This window comes from Nycticebus coucang, chromosome 12, assembly GCF_027406575.1.
Source record: "Nycticebus coucang isolate mNycCou1 chromosome 12, mNycCou1.pri, whole genome shotgun sequence".
Lineage (NCBI taxonomy): Eukaryota > Metazoa > Chordata > Mammalia > Primates > Lorisidae > Nycticebus > Nycticebus coucang.
In genome coordinates this window covers 77,397,957-77,415,792 of record NC_069791.1, presented here as the reverse complement: position 1 = coordinate 77,415,792, position 17,836 = coordinate 77,397,957, and the positions used below count along the sequence as shown (strand labels likewise).

The window sequence follows — 17,836 nt, the reverse complement described above, 5'->3', positions numbered from 1 at the left end:
CCTAATCTTCGATAAACCAAACAAGAACATACCTTGGGGAAAAGACTCCCTATTCAATAAATGGTGTTGGGAGAACTGGATGTCTACATGTAAAAGACTGAAACTGGACCCACACCTTTCCCCACTCACAAAAATTGATTCAAGATGGATAAAGGGCTTAAATTTAAGGCATGAAACAATAAAAATCCTCCAAGAAAGCATAGGAAAAACACTGGAAGATATTGGCCTGGGGAAAGACTTCATGAAGAAGACTGCCATGGCAATTGCAACAACAACAAAAATAAACAAATGGGACTTCATTAAACTGAAAAGCTTCTGTATAGCCAAGGAGACAATAACCAAAGCAAAGAGACAACCTACACAATGGGAAAGGATATTTGCATATTTTCAATCAGACAAAAGCTTGATAACTAGGATCTATAGAGAACTCAAATTAATCCACATGAAAAAAGCCAACAATCCCATATATCAATGGGCAAGAGACATGACTAGAACCTTCTCTAAAGATGACAGACGAATGGCTAACAAACACATGAAAAAATGTTCATCATCTCTGTATATTAGAGAAATGCAAATCAAAACAACCCTGAGATATCATCTAACCCCAGTGAGAATGGCCCACATAACAGAATCCCAAAACTGCAGATCCTGGTGTGGATGTGGAGAGAAGGGAACACTTTTACACTGCTGGTGGGACTACAAACTAGTACAACCTTTCTGGAAGGAAATATGGAGAAACCTCAAAGCACTCAAGCTAGACCTCCCATTTGATCCTGCAATCCCATTACTGGGCATCTACCCAAAAGGAAAAAAATCCTTTTATCATAAGGACACTTGTAGTAGACTGTTTATTGCACTCAATTTACAATCGCCAAAATGTGGAAACAGTCTAAATGCCCACCAACCCAGGAATGGATTAACAAGCTGTGGTATACGTATACCATGGAATACTATTCAGCCATTAAAAAAAATGGAGACTTTACATCCTTTGTATTGGATGTAAAGTGGAAGACATTATTCTTAGTAAAGCATCACAAGAATGGAGAAGCATGAATCCTATGTACTCAATTTTGATATGAGGACAATTAATGACAATTATGGTTATGGGGGGGAAACAGAAAGAGGGAAGGAGGGAGGGGGGTGGGGTCTGGGTGTGTGTCACACTTTATGGGGGCAAGACATGATTGCAAGAGGGACTTTACCTAACAATTGCAATCAGTGTAACCTGGCTTATTGTACCCTCAATGAATCCCAACAATAAAAAAAAAAGAAAAAGAAAAGTAAAAAGAAAGAAAATGGAGAGATGGGTTCATTTTTTGTCCTTTTTAAGATACTGGAGAAAATTCCAAATTAAGAATGCCTTATACGAATGGATCTTTTAAAGAACATTAAAAGAATGCTTTAAATTTGGTTTTTGAACATCTCTGTCCTTGTGTTTATAATAAAGACCTTTTCTCTCCCCAGATAAAATTCAATCTATTTTGATGAGTTTTGAAGGAAAATCTCTCTAATGTAATTTTTTTTTTTTTTTTTTTTGCAGTTTTTGGCTGGGGCTGGGTTTGAACCCACCAGCTCTGGCATATGGGGCTAGTGCCCTACTCCTTTGAGCCACAGGCACCACCCTCTCCAATGTAAATTTTAAAAAGTGAGTCAGTGTGAAAGAACAAAAGAACAAAAAGTTCTGCTGAGGAAAAACAGCTCTCGAACACTAAAAGCAGCGCAGAAACACGGCTAAGATTTATGTTTTTCTTTTTTCCCCTATTCTAATAAAAGCAAGAAAGATATTATTCAAATAGGTTAGAACCTTATGTAATATAGCTTTATCATGCCTTGGTATATGAATGCATTCTCTCCTTGTTTGATTGCTAAAGGAAAAGCCATATGGTAATTCAAATTAAGTAATTAACTTAATGTTCCCCTTCTTTTTCTTTTGATGAAGATCTTTTCTTGAAATGGGTTTCCTCTTTTAGCATTACTTTATTCTCATCCTTTAACTCAGGTTTCCATAAAAGAACATTTAAGGAAAAGGTTAAGGAGACAGTACAGTCTTAAGTTAGTAAAATTCATAACAGCAAACAATGGGTAGTAAACTTCTCAAAGGAAAGTAGTCCACTAAGGATAAAAATAAATCCCAAAGCACAAGAATAAGTTTTCCAATTCCTGTACACAAAAAGATAATAATTTATTTATAATAGCTTTAAAAGATAAAAAATGTAAATGGGTTTAAAAGGAGGATAGATCTTTTAAATAAAAATCCTGCAATTTCCTTAAAGGTAAAGAAGTATTTTTCCTGTCACAAAAACAAAGCAGGAAAAAAATCCATACAGAAAAAAAGCAAAAGTGAGCCTAAAGTGTTCTAACTTCTTTATAAAGTAGATAATTGGAGGAGGGATTTGAAATGGGCTTATGCATATAATCTTAAGGAAAAACAATCATCACAGTTTTCCATCTTGCCATGATGATTCCATTCTCTAGATCAGCTAACTGTACAGTCAATAATGCTGATGTTCTCAATAATCAAATCAGGAAGAAAGATTTCAAACGGGAAGCATTTTAGGATCCTCCTGGAAACCTCACTACAAACCCCGTAAATTCCCAAAAAAGTGACACATATTTGATCCAGAATCAAAAATACATCAAACAGCCACAGATATGTGAAGATGTAGTAGGAGGTACACACTTTTTTCCTAAAAGTCTGGTAAATGATTAACATCAAAATTTGGGGCACAACTAAAATTTTTCTTTCCCTAAAATATATATAATCCCATATAGTTTCATATGTGGTTAGATAACATGATGGAGATTCTTTCTACATCCAAATATTATAAAGCTCTTATTCTATATGTCAATAGTCAATTAACTGACAGAAACAAAAGTAAAATTTCTGATTAAGCAAATTATGGGTAATGGGAAGTAACTGTCAGTTTATTTCAGAACCAAAAATGCATCATTTCATAACAAATATTACTGTTGATAAACTCTCTATTCAATCTCAAGCAGCATATCCTTCCTTTCCTATTATTGCAGTTTCATTATTTTTCTTCTTTAAACTCTAAATAATGCCTTCAGAACAGAGTCTGAAGATTCCTTCCTCTGAGTCAGCAGCAATGTGGCAATGTCAGATTGCAAGTACAGAGCCTGTGTTTAATCCAAGAATCAATAAGCCAGAGAAAACACGTTCACAAATAAAACTTCTCAGCTACATCCACTTCCCTGAGTGGCCAGAGAAGCCTATCAACACGAGAAGACTGGAGGGAGATGGCAGGTTTCCCTTGGGAAAAGAAAACATATTGACTTACCTTCTCTGCATATTTGAATTTAACGTAGAACCAGCTTGACTTGATCATTGTCCCACTTCCTGCACTCCAAAGAAAAGAGGACAGAAAAAAATGAAAAGAGAAAAAAACGAAACCCCACAATATAACGCTGGAAAAAAAGCAGTGTGTCAGCAAAAGCTTCTTTCAGATGATGAGTTTTCCAAAGGATGACAAGTATTCAAAGACAGGAGAGACAAAAGGGAAAAAAAAAAAAAATAGGAAAATGTACTATTTCAAACCTGGCCTCCTTTCCCTTTATATTACAATGCACCTTCCCTTAGCGCCTCAGCCTCAAAGAGGAGTGTGTGATCTTGCTCCCGAAACTGCATTCTAGGACTGCCTTGCCAAGCTGTCTGCTGCTCCCTCCCTCTACTCCCTCTGTGTTTCTCTCTTGGCTGGCTGACAAGAAAATTCCTCAAATGGACTTCAGCTGCCTTCACCACAAATGACACATCTCAGTAATGGCAGGAGGCAGGTCCTGGCCCTGGTACCCTCCCTGAAGTACAGCCTTCTCCTCCCACCCCTACTCCCACAGGATGAATAATGAATTCCAGCACTCCCCCCTGGACAGAGATTAACACCTGGCCAGATATTATTCTGACAAGAGCCAATGTCTAGGGAAAGGATTCTGCCATGACTTTAACCCTAAGATCTCTGAGACAAAATCAGGAGATGACCTTTCTCCACACCTAGAGAAGATAACAATAAAAATAGTTCAGTTTCTTTATCAAAAAGTGAACAGGAATTCATTTTAAACAACATCTTCTAACCTCTTAGAGCCACAGAAAGAGAAACTGGGATAGCTTTCTCTTCCTATTCCCTTTTCCTTGTTCTTGCTGCCAAAACAGTTCCTTGTATTTAGCCAAAAGACTTAAAAGCTTGGAAGCAGAGGACACTGAGGATGAGAAAGAAGAGATGCCTAGCCAAGAGCCAATGTCACAGAGCACATCCGTGACACACATCCAGGGCTCCTCACACCTACCCCAACAACTCAAATTCACCACCTTGGACTCCTGCGTTGCATCAAAGATGTATTTCAGCTGCTGAAGGCTCAGTGTCACAGCCTAAAGCTTGAGTGTGACAAGTTGGCCAGCAAGAAGTCAGAGATTCAGCGTCACTATGTGATATACTATGAGATGTTCTATGGCTTAAACATTGAGATGCACAAGCAGGCTGAAAAGGCTAAATGGCATTTGTGCCCACATCCTGCCCTCCCTTTCCCAAGACCACCAGCAGCAGATCTTGGGAGCCATCGAGAGGACTAATCAGGTCACTGCTCCTGAGCTGAACCCCGTCATCCAACAGCAGCTCCAAGCCCACCAGCTATCTGAGCTGCAGGCTCTGGCCCTGCCTCTGACACCACTGCCTGTGGGGCTGTAGCCACCTTCGCTGCTAGCATTCAGCGCAGGCACCACTCTCTTCTCACTGTCCGCACCGGGCTCCCAGACCCACCTCTCTAAGGAAGACAAGAATGGCATGATGGAGACACCCACCAGGAGGATGATGGCGGAAAGTCAGAGTAGCAGGCAGCTGTGGTGGGGAGGGTTAGGGAGGGGAAAACAAAGGCGAGACAGAGGTACTGAGAGAAAGGAATGTTTAGCGCAAGACACAGTATAGCTCGGGATTGGCTAAGCTCTAGTGTATATTTATGGTATCCACCCACTGGGGCCCTGGCCCTGGTCTTGTGCTACCACCAGCTTTGTTCCTGTCCCCCACCCCAGGCTTTTCCTTCCTCTTCCCCTGCAGCTAAAATAGGTAAATAAATGCCTGCTCATAGATAAGGCACAGTGATTCTCTATGTATTTAATAATATGATGGCACATCTCTCCTTCCTATTTCCCACCTCTCTACTGTCAAGTAAAAATAATTTATCAAACACAAAATAATTGAGATTCATCATCCCCAGGATGCTGTCAACTTAAACTATCTCCACCCATAAAGGGAGACCATCCAAAGTAGGTGAGATTGAATGTATGGTGTTATCAGCCTCCATCTTCCAAAATGGTTTTTAAAAGGTGTGAAATATTGTACTTTCTATCCACTCTTATTCCTAAAGTTGAATGAAGCATTAAAGCCTTTATTGCAATCAGAAGAGTCAAAGTCACGTGTGGATTCATTCCCCTTTCTTTCTGCAAAGGTGCAGAGCACATATACCCACTGTTTCATATCCCTAAGTCACAAAAGCACCAAAAAAATGCGGACCTATAAACCCGCCATCTGAGGCACCTCATCTTCTCCTCCTGACGTGTCATTTATTAAATGTCTTTATGAAAAAGGAATATGCTTCCATTTTTGAAACTTCTCTTGCAAGGCTGGGTAGCGGCTTTGTTTCAGCATTCAAAATTTTCAGAGTGTAATCGCTAATAGGCCATCCTGGAAAACCCTACCCCTACATCAAGTTAGTTAGTAACAATAATTATAAACTTCCCTGTGATGATTCTAAAGTATGTTCCTCGACACCTAACATAACAGTCTGGTATTATTTCAGCAGAGAAGCTACACAAGTATGCAGTAAAACTTCACCATGACATTGACAGTAGATGTAGCAAACTCATTCCCTAAGACCTGAGCATAGTAAAGGATCTTAGTGGATTCTAATTCAAATTAGTAGCTGACTGAACATACATATCATATAGGTGGCCAAAAAAAAAAAAAAAATGGTATATGGCACTCACATCAAAAAAAGACCTCTCCCTAATTTTTCTGAGAACAGTAACTCTATTCTTACTGGCCTCTCAATTCCCTGAAATCTTTCCAGGCACTAGGTAGTCTTCCTACTGGAATGTGCTCATGTTTCTCCATCACATTCTCCCATCCTTAAGATCAGCAATTAACTGTCACTTCCTCCGAGATGTCTTCCTCATCCTCATCATGTCAAGGTTGGGTGCATCTCATACTGAATTGCTCCCCTCCTTAGCACACACAATGTGATTGCTGCCTATTTACTTTTCTGCATCACCCTCTGAAATGGAGGTCTCTTAATAGCAAGTCTCCAATCTGCCTCAATCACAGTTACAGCCTGTAACTTGGCATGGTGCCTAGAGACACAGTTGATGCTTATTTAGAATTTGCTGGATGGCTGAATGGACAATGGAAGGAAAAGTTACGCTGTGAAGTCCTTAGCACATACGCTCTACTACAACTACATTCACAATAAATTTTTCCTATCATTGTAGCCTTGAAGAGAGTGGAAGAAGTTTGGGACTACCAACAAAAGGACAGAAAAAGCAACTTGGTAAAAGCACTGATGGGCAACACTAAAAAAGCTATCAGATGTTGAAGCCCATTGGTCTATGATAATAACAGGCCAGACACAGTTTTGATTCTCCCAAAGGAGAACAGGGTCTCTGGATAGCAGGTGACTGACACATTTCTGAGAGAAAACAGGCAGAAGGACAAAAGCTTCAAGGAACTAAAGGTGCTGATGGGATTACACAGGTGATGTAAGCTGGAAAAGAAAAGAAGGAGGGGGGAACAGCTCATGGTCTGAGAGAATAGTAAGGTACTCAGGGTTTCACAAGAAAGCTGAGGTATGAAGTGGAAAGGTGACAGGGTAACAACTGACCACCAATTGTACTTGAAGACATAAAAGCAAAATATAGCTAATCTCCAGGACAGATTATGGAGAAGTGGGATTCTTTTTTAATGTTAATCTATTTTCTTATAATTTTTCCCCTTTTGTCATAAATCCAAATGGTCACAGAGAAGGGAAAAAGTAAAATAATGAAAGATTTCAAAAAGCCAGAATTTAAATCATTGATAGGTGTCATGAATATTTTACTTGGGGAGGGATTTTTAAAATTGCACAAGAACAAGTATTGTGAACTTTTGCATGAGGACCCTTTTTAAGTAAAAAGAAATAATAAATGCCTTATTTGATTACACACTGATGTTTAGCGGTCACGCACTGATTAAGGAAACACAAAATGTGAGAAACTTAGTAGTACTTTTTAATGAATTTATATTTTATTATCCATTTCTTCAACGAACTAAAAATAGTATGTGCTCAAAAGGGTAGTGACCTACTTAGTGTCCAGAAAAATGTGGGGCCTCGCAGGCTGTGGAATAACCTGGATCAAACACCATAAGGATGAAAGTAAAGTACAGAGAGGTAAAGTGACTTCACGGAGGTCTACAGCTGAGCTGGGTCTATAAGCTTACTGAATTCATCATGCCACTGCAAAGAAGACTCTGAGAAGACTGGTTAGACCAGTGGTTCTCAACCTTCCTAATGTCGCGACCCTTTAAAACAGTTCCTGTGGGTCGCAACCCACAGGTTAAGAACTGCTGGGTTAGACTAAAACTGTGTTATGCATTGCAGGTAATATAATAGGATTGTGGAACAGTTATTGGGGATTGATAAAAGCATATGCATTCTGATAAGAGTCAGAGAAGAGTGAAATGCTCTACTTATTTTATCCCCCAAATATCTAATACTTGCATAAGTATAGGATATTACTTTGGGAGGGAGGGATAGAAGCAAATGAAGCTTATTTTAGGAGGTAGATTATTGGTTGTGTTTTGTTTAAAGCATCTTTAAACAGAGGAAGGACAAGAACTGGTGGAGGCAATGAGAAAGACTAGTTTATAGGCAAGAGTGTAATGCATCAGGCAGGGGTTACATGTAGGAGTTTTGGAGATAGAAGGGCCTTGGTTCCAATCCCAGCCCTGTCAAATGCTGGGTATAATTGCAAATGAAACTCTTATCTCTCAACCTCATGTTCCCTATCTATAAACTGAGGGTAACCAAACCTATTTTAAAACGTGGATTCCTGGAGAATTAAATAAACTCATAGCTGTAAAAAGTAGTTAACATAGCTCCAGGCTCATAATTGAGCTTGATAAAGGATAAGTCACCTTAAATTACATCACAATTTCCTAACCTCTGCTTAATAGCTATAGTCAGCTGAAGGCACTATAGAATACCATTTCTTACATTTCTAGTCAGAAACTATACCTGTTATGATGGAATCTTAATCATACTCTGATTATATTCAAAGTCTGACATGCCACCAGGAAGGGAACAAGAGGTAAGAGAAACAACTAGAAGGAATAATCAGCGAAAGATGTTACAGCTCGTGAGCTGCAAGGTTATCATCTCTTGCAATAGGGGTGTGTTGTCTAATAAAAATTTGAATGCTATTTTACCTTTATTTTTTTCTGGATAATTAAAAGTTCATAAAAAGGCTTGGCGCCCGTAGCACAGTGGTTATGGCACCAACCTCATACACCGAAGCTGGCAGGTTCGAACCCAGCCCAGGCCAGCTAAACAACAATGACAACTGCAAAAAAAAAAAAAAAAAAAATAGCCACGGGTGGCACCTGTGGCTCAGCGGGTAGGGCTCTGGTCCCATATGCCGGAGGTGGCGGGTTCAAACCCAGCCCCGGCCAAAAAAAAAAAAAAAAAAATAGCCAGGAGTTGTGGCAGGTGCGTGTAGTCCCAGCTATTTGGGAGGCTGAGGCAAGAGAATCACTGAAGCCCAAGAGTTTGAGGTTGCTGTGAGCTGGGATGCCACAGCATTCTACTGAGGGCGACATAGTGAGATTCTGTCTCAAAAATAAATAAATAAATAGTAAATAAATAAACAAATAAATAAATCGACAAAACCACAAGAGAGATAACAAACTAACAATTGAGCCCTTCAATAACTCTGAAACCACAACTAAGACAGGTTTCTGCAACAATTCATTTTCATTTTCTGGCATAATCTACTTTAACTCTTACCAGCCTTTTTTGTTTTGTTTTAAAGGAATAATTTATTATTACAATGGGATGATCTGTGAGGGGAATTGCCTCAGGTACACTAAAAGAATTCTATTTCCATTGCAGCTGCACTTGGAACACACCATTTCCTCTGGCAGAGCATCAGAACACTTGTTAAGGCCATCTGAAGAGGTATACTGCGATGGGTGCTCAAGGACTTCCCCTTTTCTTAGCAAACATGGCTGGTCACAGCTCTTACAAAACTTTCAGCAGTATTCATTAATCTGTCAAAAACCACAAGAGTTTTTCAGCCTTTGTATGTGGTCTTCTTCTGCTGGGAATAACTTTTCTCCTCTTTTTCAGCCCTCCTAGTCCCTACCCAACCATGCACACGCACTTATGCACAAGCCGTGAATACACACACACACACACACACCCCTAACCTTTACTTAATTCACAATCCTCAACTTCTTAGACACTAACATTTTACAAAAGTTTCCTTTGACCTGCCAAGAAAGGTCAAAGTTTCCCAAATGAAACATTCATGAATTACTTTAACAGTAAAGTTTAAAATGTCTTCAACTACAATGCAAACTACAAAGAGAAACAGGTTGGATCACTAAATAGAAACGTACCTATACTGTGCTATTCAGCAGAAATAAAAAGCCACTTGCTCTTTCCTACTCATTACATTCCAAGATAAATGTGCTCTTCCTTAAAACCTGAGGAGGAGGGAGAAGTGCACATCATCTCAGCATTTCAGAAGGCAGAAATCATTCATGTGTTATCTGCATCTCACCTCCTCGCTGTTCCTAAGAGGCACAGGGCCTAGCAGGAAAGAAGCCAGGGCCAACTGCCAAAAACAGACTTGTATAGCACAAACTCCCGCTAAGTAGTTTCTGGAATTCTTGAGGGAATGAGGCCCGAAGCCCCAGGCCCCAGGCCCAAGGCCTGTCTAAGATTCTCAAGGTGGGAGTTTGGTTTGAAGGGACACTAAACCATCTTAAGTCATCCTCAAGGGTCAACTCCAAGACTCCTTCCCTTCTACAGTGTCCACTCTGAGATAGTGTTTCTCTCTTGTCATAATTATCATCAGAGCAAGCAAACACAAGCTATCACAGAGTTACATATCCAATCGATGCCCTATCATGTGGTGATGTATAGCAAATAATGTTCAATTCTTGAACCAATTCCTTTCATATAGAAGTGTTCTCTGATACTTAGAATTTCTTCAGGTTGTATGACTTTTGTAAAACAAACAATAATGTTGAGAGGAAGAGTCAACATACCCTCACAACATAGACTTACTCTCTGTAAGCAGTATGTTAAGGAAGATTCTACTATTTTTTCTATAGAAATATGTCCAGTCATATAAACTAGCTAAATAAACTGATTCTTTCTGACATCAAAAGGTAGAGAATTTTGAGCTAAGAAACCATATCAGAAACTGTCTGTATTTTCATTTCTATAAAAGGAAAGAAAAGGACAACAGATGCCCGTAGTATAAAAGGAATAGCTATATATTTGAAGGAATTTATCAGATACATGCTGAAATTACAACTAAGAACAGGATCAATGCTGAAGATCTTTCTTAAAAGAATCTTTCCTAAAAGATTCTTAATATATTATTAAGAATAGCCTATGATCTATTTTAAAATATAAAAGTAAGCTCTAACTGTATATAATATGTGTGTACCAAAAACACTCAACTTCATGAGAAAGAGCAGAGCCTTCCCCTTTGACTACAGAACTTGGTAGAGATAGAGGGAGTTATATACTTCACATAAGGCATACTGCGTTTTCCTGATTAAGTGTTCCATCAAAAACTACACACCAACAGGATCTGATCCTTCCCAGCTATATCAGAGCACTTTTTAGAGACACTGGTAACCAAATACAAAACTTAAAATATTTTATGAGAATAATACAGCATTTGCCACTCAGAAAGAGGTGACCAACAATACATACAGGCAGGGTACATGTGTAGACAGCAAACCATTCTCCGTAAGGCACACAGAATAATCCCTTTTGTGGCTTTCTAGATGCTCTAGAATTAGCGGTTCTCAACCTGTAGGTCACGAGCCACGGGAACCGTATTAAAGGGCTGCAGCATTAGGAAGGTTGAGGACCACGGCTCTTGATGCTATCAACTTTGGTATGTAGTGTACTAATTTTCACTTTTGGGATTTGTTGTTTTATAGTAAGAGGCGATAAATCATTTCTTATGTATATCATTAGTCTCCCCAATCAGACTTCCAAGTAATTTTAGGCTAGGGTTAGATGTGGATGAGAAAGACTCCCCCCCACACACCCTCACCCCCCAAAAAAGGAAGTTTTAGAGCAGTGGTTCTCAAACTTCCTATTGCTGCAGCCCTTCAATACAGTTCCGGTGGGTCATGACCCACAGGTTGACAACCACTGTTTTAGAGAGACTAGAGAAGCTGATCAGGTCCTAAGGAGGGTCCAGTTCCAGGCAGAAATAAAATACCAGTAAAAGTAAAAGAGAAGAGCCAGCGCAGTGGCTCAGGCCTGTAATCCAGCACTTGGGAGGCTGAGGCAAGTAGACTGCCTGAGCTCACAGGTTCGAGAATAGCCTGAGCCAAAGCTAGACTTGGTCTCTAAAATATAGCTGGGCATTGTGGCAGGCACCTGTAGTCCCAGCTACTCGGGAGGATGTTCACCTAATTTCTGCAATAAATCCACTGAAAAATGACTGATTCTGAAGTTCTTATTGTACTTTTTTATTAAAAAATGTGTGTGCTTATATACCTATTTCTATATAACTCAGCTTACATACCTGCACCCTTTATACACAAAATTACACAAATAGCAGCAAAATTATTTTAACTGGTTGTGCAGTATGAATTCAGAATGATTATAATTACAGTTTCTCTTTTAAAATGAGGTTTTGTTCTTTAATATTCATTGACTACTAGCTTGCTTCCTGCACACAACACATTATTTACCCTACAGTGGCTTGGTACATCAATTATGGTAATAGTTTGTGAATAACATTCACATTATGAAAAAATGAGCCTGGTTACTTAGTTGTCCCTCTAGAAAACTGTCACAAACATACGTATCATCTGTTTCTACTTAGAATGCAGCAATTAGTAATTATGGCTGTATATACTTTTTAAAGCAAAGGGGAAAAACAGACTGTAAGTGTCATGTTTCCAAATGTTCTTAGGATATTGTCTAAAATCATTTTGTTTGAACTCTAGTTCAAAAGAGAAAATGCAGTTTGACAAAATAAAAAATCATCACCAATAGTATACTGGATATAGAGAAATACACAAAGCATCTCACAAACGACATTAATAATACCTTCTTTATCCAGATCAAACTACAAATGAATACACCTCAGGCTGTGGGAAGCCTGAATACAGCAACTGTACTGAGAAGTAACTGTACTGAACACAAATTCTTGCCTTATATTCTCTGGCTCTATTAACGGTTATTTATGGAGCACCTACTATATACCAGACACAGTACTAGATTCTGTATCAGCTAAGTAAATAAGACAAATAATTTTTACGAAGAATACCATGCACTAAGGGGACTAGAAACATAATTAATGCAATTTAGTACAAAGCATACAGGTATTTTAAAAAGGTTTCTAATTCAGAAATAGTTTGGGAAAGAAAAATTATTTGTTGGCAGAGAATGGGGACTAAAGATAGCTTTAGCAAGAGATAGACTCATGAGCTGCAGTAATAGAATGATATTGAAGTTCATTACCCAAGAAGAGAAATCCTAGGTGACAGTAAGTTCCAAGATCCGAAAATGAGAATGGACAGTTAGAAAGAAGTGGAGGTAAGGATTAGAGGGGAAGAGGCCAAAGACCTAGAAAGCTTGCTTTCCGATGTTCGTCTACATGGAAATTGAAATTGTCTAGGTCACTCATTCCTTATCTTGGACTCCTAATCTGTAATTAACATTCAATTGTAAAATGAGAAAAATAAAATATCCTTAAGGATTTTTAAGAGAACTGAATAAGGCTATTCTGTAAGTAATTTGCATAATTTCTGGCTCCAGCAGGCTTCTAATAGCTCTTAATGTTAATGTTTTATTGTAATTATGAAAACAATAACTTACAAAAAAGATACAAGGAACAATGTTAAGAGTTTTTAAAAGTAGAAACAGAGTAACAGTCACAGCAGGAAGGACAGGGTAAAGAGTGTGAAAAATAAAACTGCCACTTTTCTACTACACTACCCTAACAGACTGATCATTTTTCAGAGACAATGGGCAAAATTTGGGGCAACTAATGATTAAGAGATCAGTTAAGTAATTCTCTTTGAAACTGTTTCATAGTTCCCTCTGATGTGTGAAGATTTACACTTTAGTCCAGCATAGCTCTTGTTTACACATCACAGAAACATCTAAATGTCATTCCTCACAGTATATACTCTAGCTTTCTCCTTGCCAGTATCAAAGAGAGGCAGGGAGGATTGGGCGCAATGGCTCACACCTGTAATCCCAGCACTTGGGAGACGGAAGTGGGTGGATTGCCTGAGCTCACAGGTTCAAGATCAACCTAAGCCAAAGCGAGACCTCATCTCTAAAAATAGCCAGGCATTGTGGCAGGTGCCTGTAGTCCCAGCTACTCAGGAGGCTGAGGCAAGAGAATCGCTTGAGTCCAAGAGTTTGTTGTGAGCTATGATGCCATGGCACTCTACCAAGGATGACAAACTTAGACTCTATCTAAAAAAAAAAAGACACAGGAAACCAAAAACTAATCTAGTCATATAGTCTACCTGCATCACCTGAGAACTTGTTAAAAATGAAATTCTCAGGTCCTCCCAATGCTTACTGAATCAGAAACCTTGGAGATAGTGGGGCCCAACAACCAGTTCAATAAGCATTGTAGGTGATTCTGATACAGATTAAAATTTGAGAATCACTGATATAGTGCAGTATCTTAGGTAGAAAACTGAAGCCTGGGGAAAGGTCATACATTGACTTGTTTGCAGAGCCCAAGTCACTAGACTCCTAACCCTTTGTCTTCTCTACACTACATGGCTTATTCAGGAGTGAGTGACCTAAGTAATGAATATACCCAGCTGCATGCCTTAGCTCTGCCCTTTTCTCCTACCGTGCCCTCACTTTGCTCTGTGTTTTCTGGCAAGCAGAGCATATGAGAAGCCAAACAGCCCGTGGCTTAGTTATCATGCAGTAGCATCAGAAGCATGCACTAATTAATCTTCTACCGCAAGGGTCCAGATCTTTTTCAGTAAAAGGCCACACAGTAAATACTTTAGGTTTTGCAGACCATACAGCCTCTGTCACAATCACTTAACAATGTCATTACAGCTCAGAAGTAGTCACAGACAATAATTAAACAAAGGAGTATAGCAAAGTTCCAAATAAAACTTTATATACAAAAACAGACGTCAGGTCAGGTTTGGCCAGTGGGCTACAATTTGCCAATTTCTGCTGAAGAAAATGACACAAAGTACTAGAGTATAAATGTTCCATCAGATTAATAAAAAGTGTAAGAGTAGGGAGCAGTTGTTGCTGCTTACTACATTCATCAATGTCTCCTGTCCTTCATTCTCTTTTTTTCAGTACCTCATCACCAGAAATGTTACATACAATTAGTTGTATAGACTATACCTGTAGGATGAAGAAATAAAGTGGTGCTGAAATCCAGCCCACAAAGCACTTGCCAAACCACGTGCCCTAGCACAGAGTTGCTATGCCAGCAGGAAGGGGTGACTTTTTATAATCTACATATATCAGCGGTTCTCAACCTATGGGTCGTGACCCCTTTGGGAGTCGAATGACCCTTTCACAGGGGCTGCCTAAATATATCCTACATATCAGATATTTACATTACAATTCATAACAGTAGCAAAATTACAGTTATGAAGTAGCAACAAAAATAATTTTATGGTTGGGGGTCACCACAACATGAGGAACTTTGAGAACCACTGACTTAAAGGCACAGGCCACTCACCAAGTCATGTGCCCTGGAACTGAATCCACCCAGGAAGGCCATTTTCTAATTTGTACACAAACACCCTCTGTCTCCTATTTCCTTTCTGTGAACTCATCTTTTCCCTCTTCTCTTCATCTAGACCCCCAGATATCCATTAACAATAACTAGATGCTTCTACCAGTAGTTTTCCAGACCATGAATGGTCTCCAAATGTTTTTAATTAGGTATATTTATTAGTACAAGAAAAAAAAAAAAAACACTAAACCTATTCCCCTAAGATACAGGGTAGCCATAAAGTTCACATGTAATTTAAAACAGTTGTCTCTGTAAGTATTTATATGACGCTGATGTATTTCATACACACACACATATATATAATAAAAAATACAAACATAAGAAATGATATAAAGATAAAACAAACATAATTTTTAATGTTTTACCCAGCATAACAAAAGCTCTTAACTCAAGGCACGATATCCATTTAGGGCAAAGTAAATCATTAATAATCATGAATATAAACCTAAGTTCTCAAGCTTTTTAAAAAATAATTTCAACTTTTTTGGCTGACTTCCTATTAGTTACAATTATATAGTTGTTATTTATACTCAGTGATGTGGTTGATAAGCTTTCAAAAAGAAATGTCAGCTCTGTCATTTTCCTGCTGTTACCTTGTGTTTCTATTGTCTCATTTCACAATTTCTTTGAAAAAATTTTTAGAAATTACTTTTCTTATACCACAATTTATTAATCCATTCATATTGCAAGTACAAGTTGGGTCTATCAGGTGTAAAACACCAATGTCTTAATCCTGTAATTGGGTAAAAGAGGTGAAGGCTATGTTGTTTAGTAGGATGTAGGCACTCCAATTTGTACGAATAATCAACACACTGAATCCCATAATGGCATAAATATATTTATGATCTATATACAAAGGATTTAATAAAAAAAAAATTACTTTTCCTCTTTGCTAAAAGTAAATAATGTAACCTATTAACATGCCTTATGAGCCACACAAAATGTACAACATTCTCAACACTGGGAACTAAAGGCTGCAGGAGTCTGCCTCTTTGTGAACTCGCACTCTTCCTTCAAGACCTATCCCCCTCCCTAAGAAGGCAAGGCGACTGATGGTCTCACAAAGTGATGTGCACTATCAACACGAATATTAAATATCAATAATGTGTGATGTCTTCCTTAAAGATAAAAATAAACCTAAACATAATTTCTACTATTTTTTCTTGCACCCCAATGGATTATATTCTAAAAATACTGTTGGGGGTCTTTACCAGTTAGAGGCAGTAGATACCTCACCTTAGGGATCTCCACTCTAGGTCAGCGTTCCAGCTACAGGTGACCTGGATTGCAACATCAATTTATTGAGTAATTTCCACTGTGTGTGTGTGTGTATTAATGGAGTAAAACAGAAAAAGAAATATTAGAGTGTATTACACATAATGAAGGTATTATCGAATTAATATTTGTATATGTAAGCACAGGCATGCGTGTGCATTTGTGCATGTGCTTGTGTATGTATACTTGATTATGACACAAACTATATTTTCAACCGTGGGGGCAGGGATAAAAAAAGTTTTGAAAACCATACTCTAGGTAAAAGACTTTGGAAACTCCCTAGGATGAGAGGACAGCACAATTAGTATAGTCAAAATGCTAGGTAAAGAGAGAGAAGGCAAAGCAGCAGCGGTGGTATGTTGGAACGAACACTAGCTCAAATAAGATTTGTATCTAAATGCCAACTCTAACACTGTCTAGGTGTGCCATTTAGGGAAGACACAACCCCCAAGCCTCTGCTTTCTTTACCTAAAAAGTGGAGATAATAATACTTATTTTATGAAGTTATTATGGGAAGTACTATCATTAAGGTTCTAGAGCAGCAGCTCCCCACCTTTGTGGCCCTAGAGACCAGTTCCAAAAAAGACAATTTGTGCATGGACCAGGTTGGAGGGATGGGGTGAGGGTAGGGCAGCTCAGGTGTGATGAGGAAGATGAAGAGATGGAGCTTTGTTCACTGGCCTGCTGTGCAGCCCAGTTCCTAACAGGCCACAGATTGGTTCCACTCTGCGGCCCAGGAGTTGGGAATGGCAGCACTGGAGAATGCCTGGCACATAGTAGGTATTAATGTCAGAGAATGATTTTCTCTTAAATAAGAAAAGAAGATAACCTTGTTAGGGAAGCTTAAACATACAACAAAACATATAGCAAAGATCAATGTAAAGAAAGCACTGTCCAGAGCATAAAGCACTCTGACCAGCAATACCTCTTTGATAGCAGAAAAGATAATGTTCTATAAAGGAACACAGATGTTGAGAAAGGTTTCTTCTTCCCAATCACCTCCTAATACACATATATACCCTTGCAGCTACAGGAAATACAAGCAAAAACAAACAAACAAAAAAAACTTAAGAAATGAAATAATTTTAAAAACAAACCTTCAGTGATCTCTAACTTCCTATAAGCATATAAGCGTAGCTTTCATTTTCATGAAGACAGTCTGAACAATTTGTAAGCAATATGCAAAATGTATTTAGTTGGAAATGCAAGAAAATGTAGAAGATTTAAGTTATTTCAGCCATCACAATAGTTCTTACATACATCCCCAAAATATAGATTAATTTTAATAATCCTTAAATAGTAGACACCAAACATGAAACCCTTGCTTGATGCAGAGTTAAGATCACAAGTGGCACTAATGATTTAACCTCGATCACTTGAGTTTCTCCAATCATCAAATAGGTATAGGTTCTAAATCTGGTTGGGCTGTTGATCAACTCTGTAATCCTCGGTGAAACAGAACTCCTCTAAACATCTCTTTTCCCATCTACGAAAAAATATGGTTGTCCAAAAATAGCAGTT

At 38.5% G+C, this 17,836-nt stretch overlaps 1 protein-coding gene and 1 pseudogene across 4 annotated transcripts in view; one reads left to right on the top strand and one right to left on the bottom strand.

The window, feature by feature from the left end:
- AUTS2 (activator of transcription and developmental regulator AUTS2) overlaps positions 1-17,836 on the bottom strand; it is a 1,299,114-nt gene that overhangs the window by 889,332 nt on the left and 391,946 nt on the right. The gene's annotated exons all lie outside the window — the stretch shown is intronic.
- LOC128561064 (TLE family member 5-like) lies at positions 4,233-4,840 on the top strand (annotated as a pseudogene).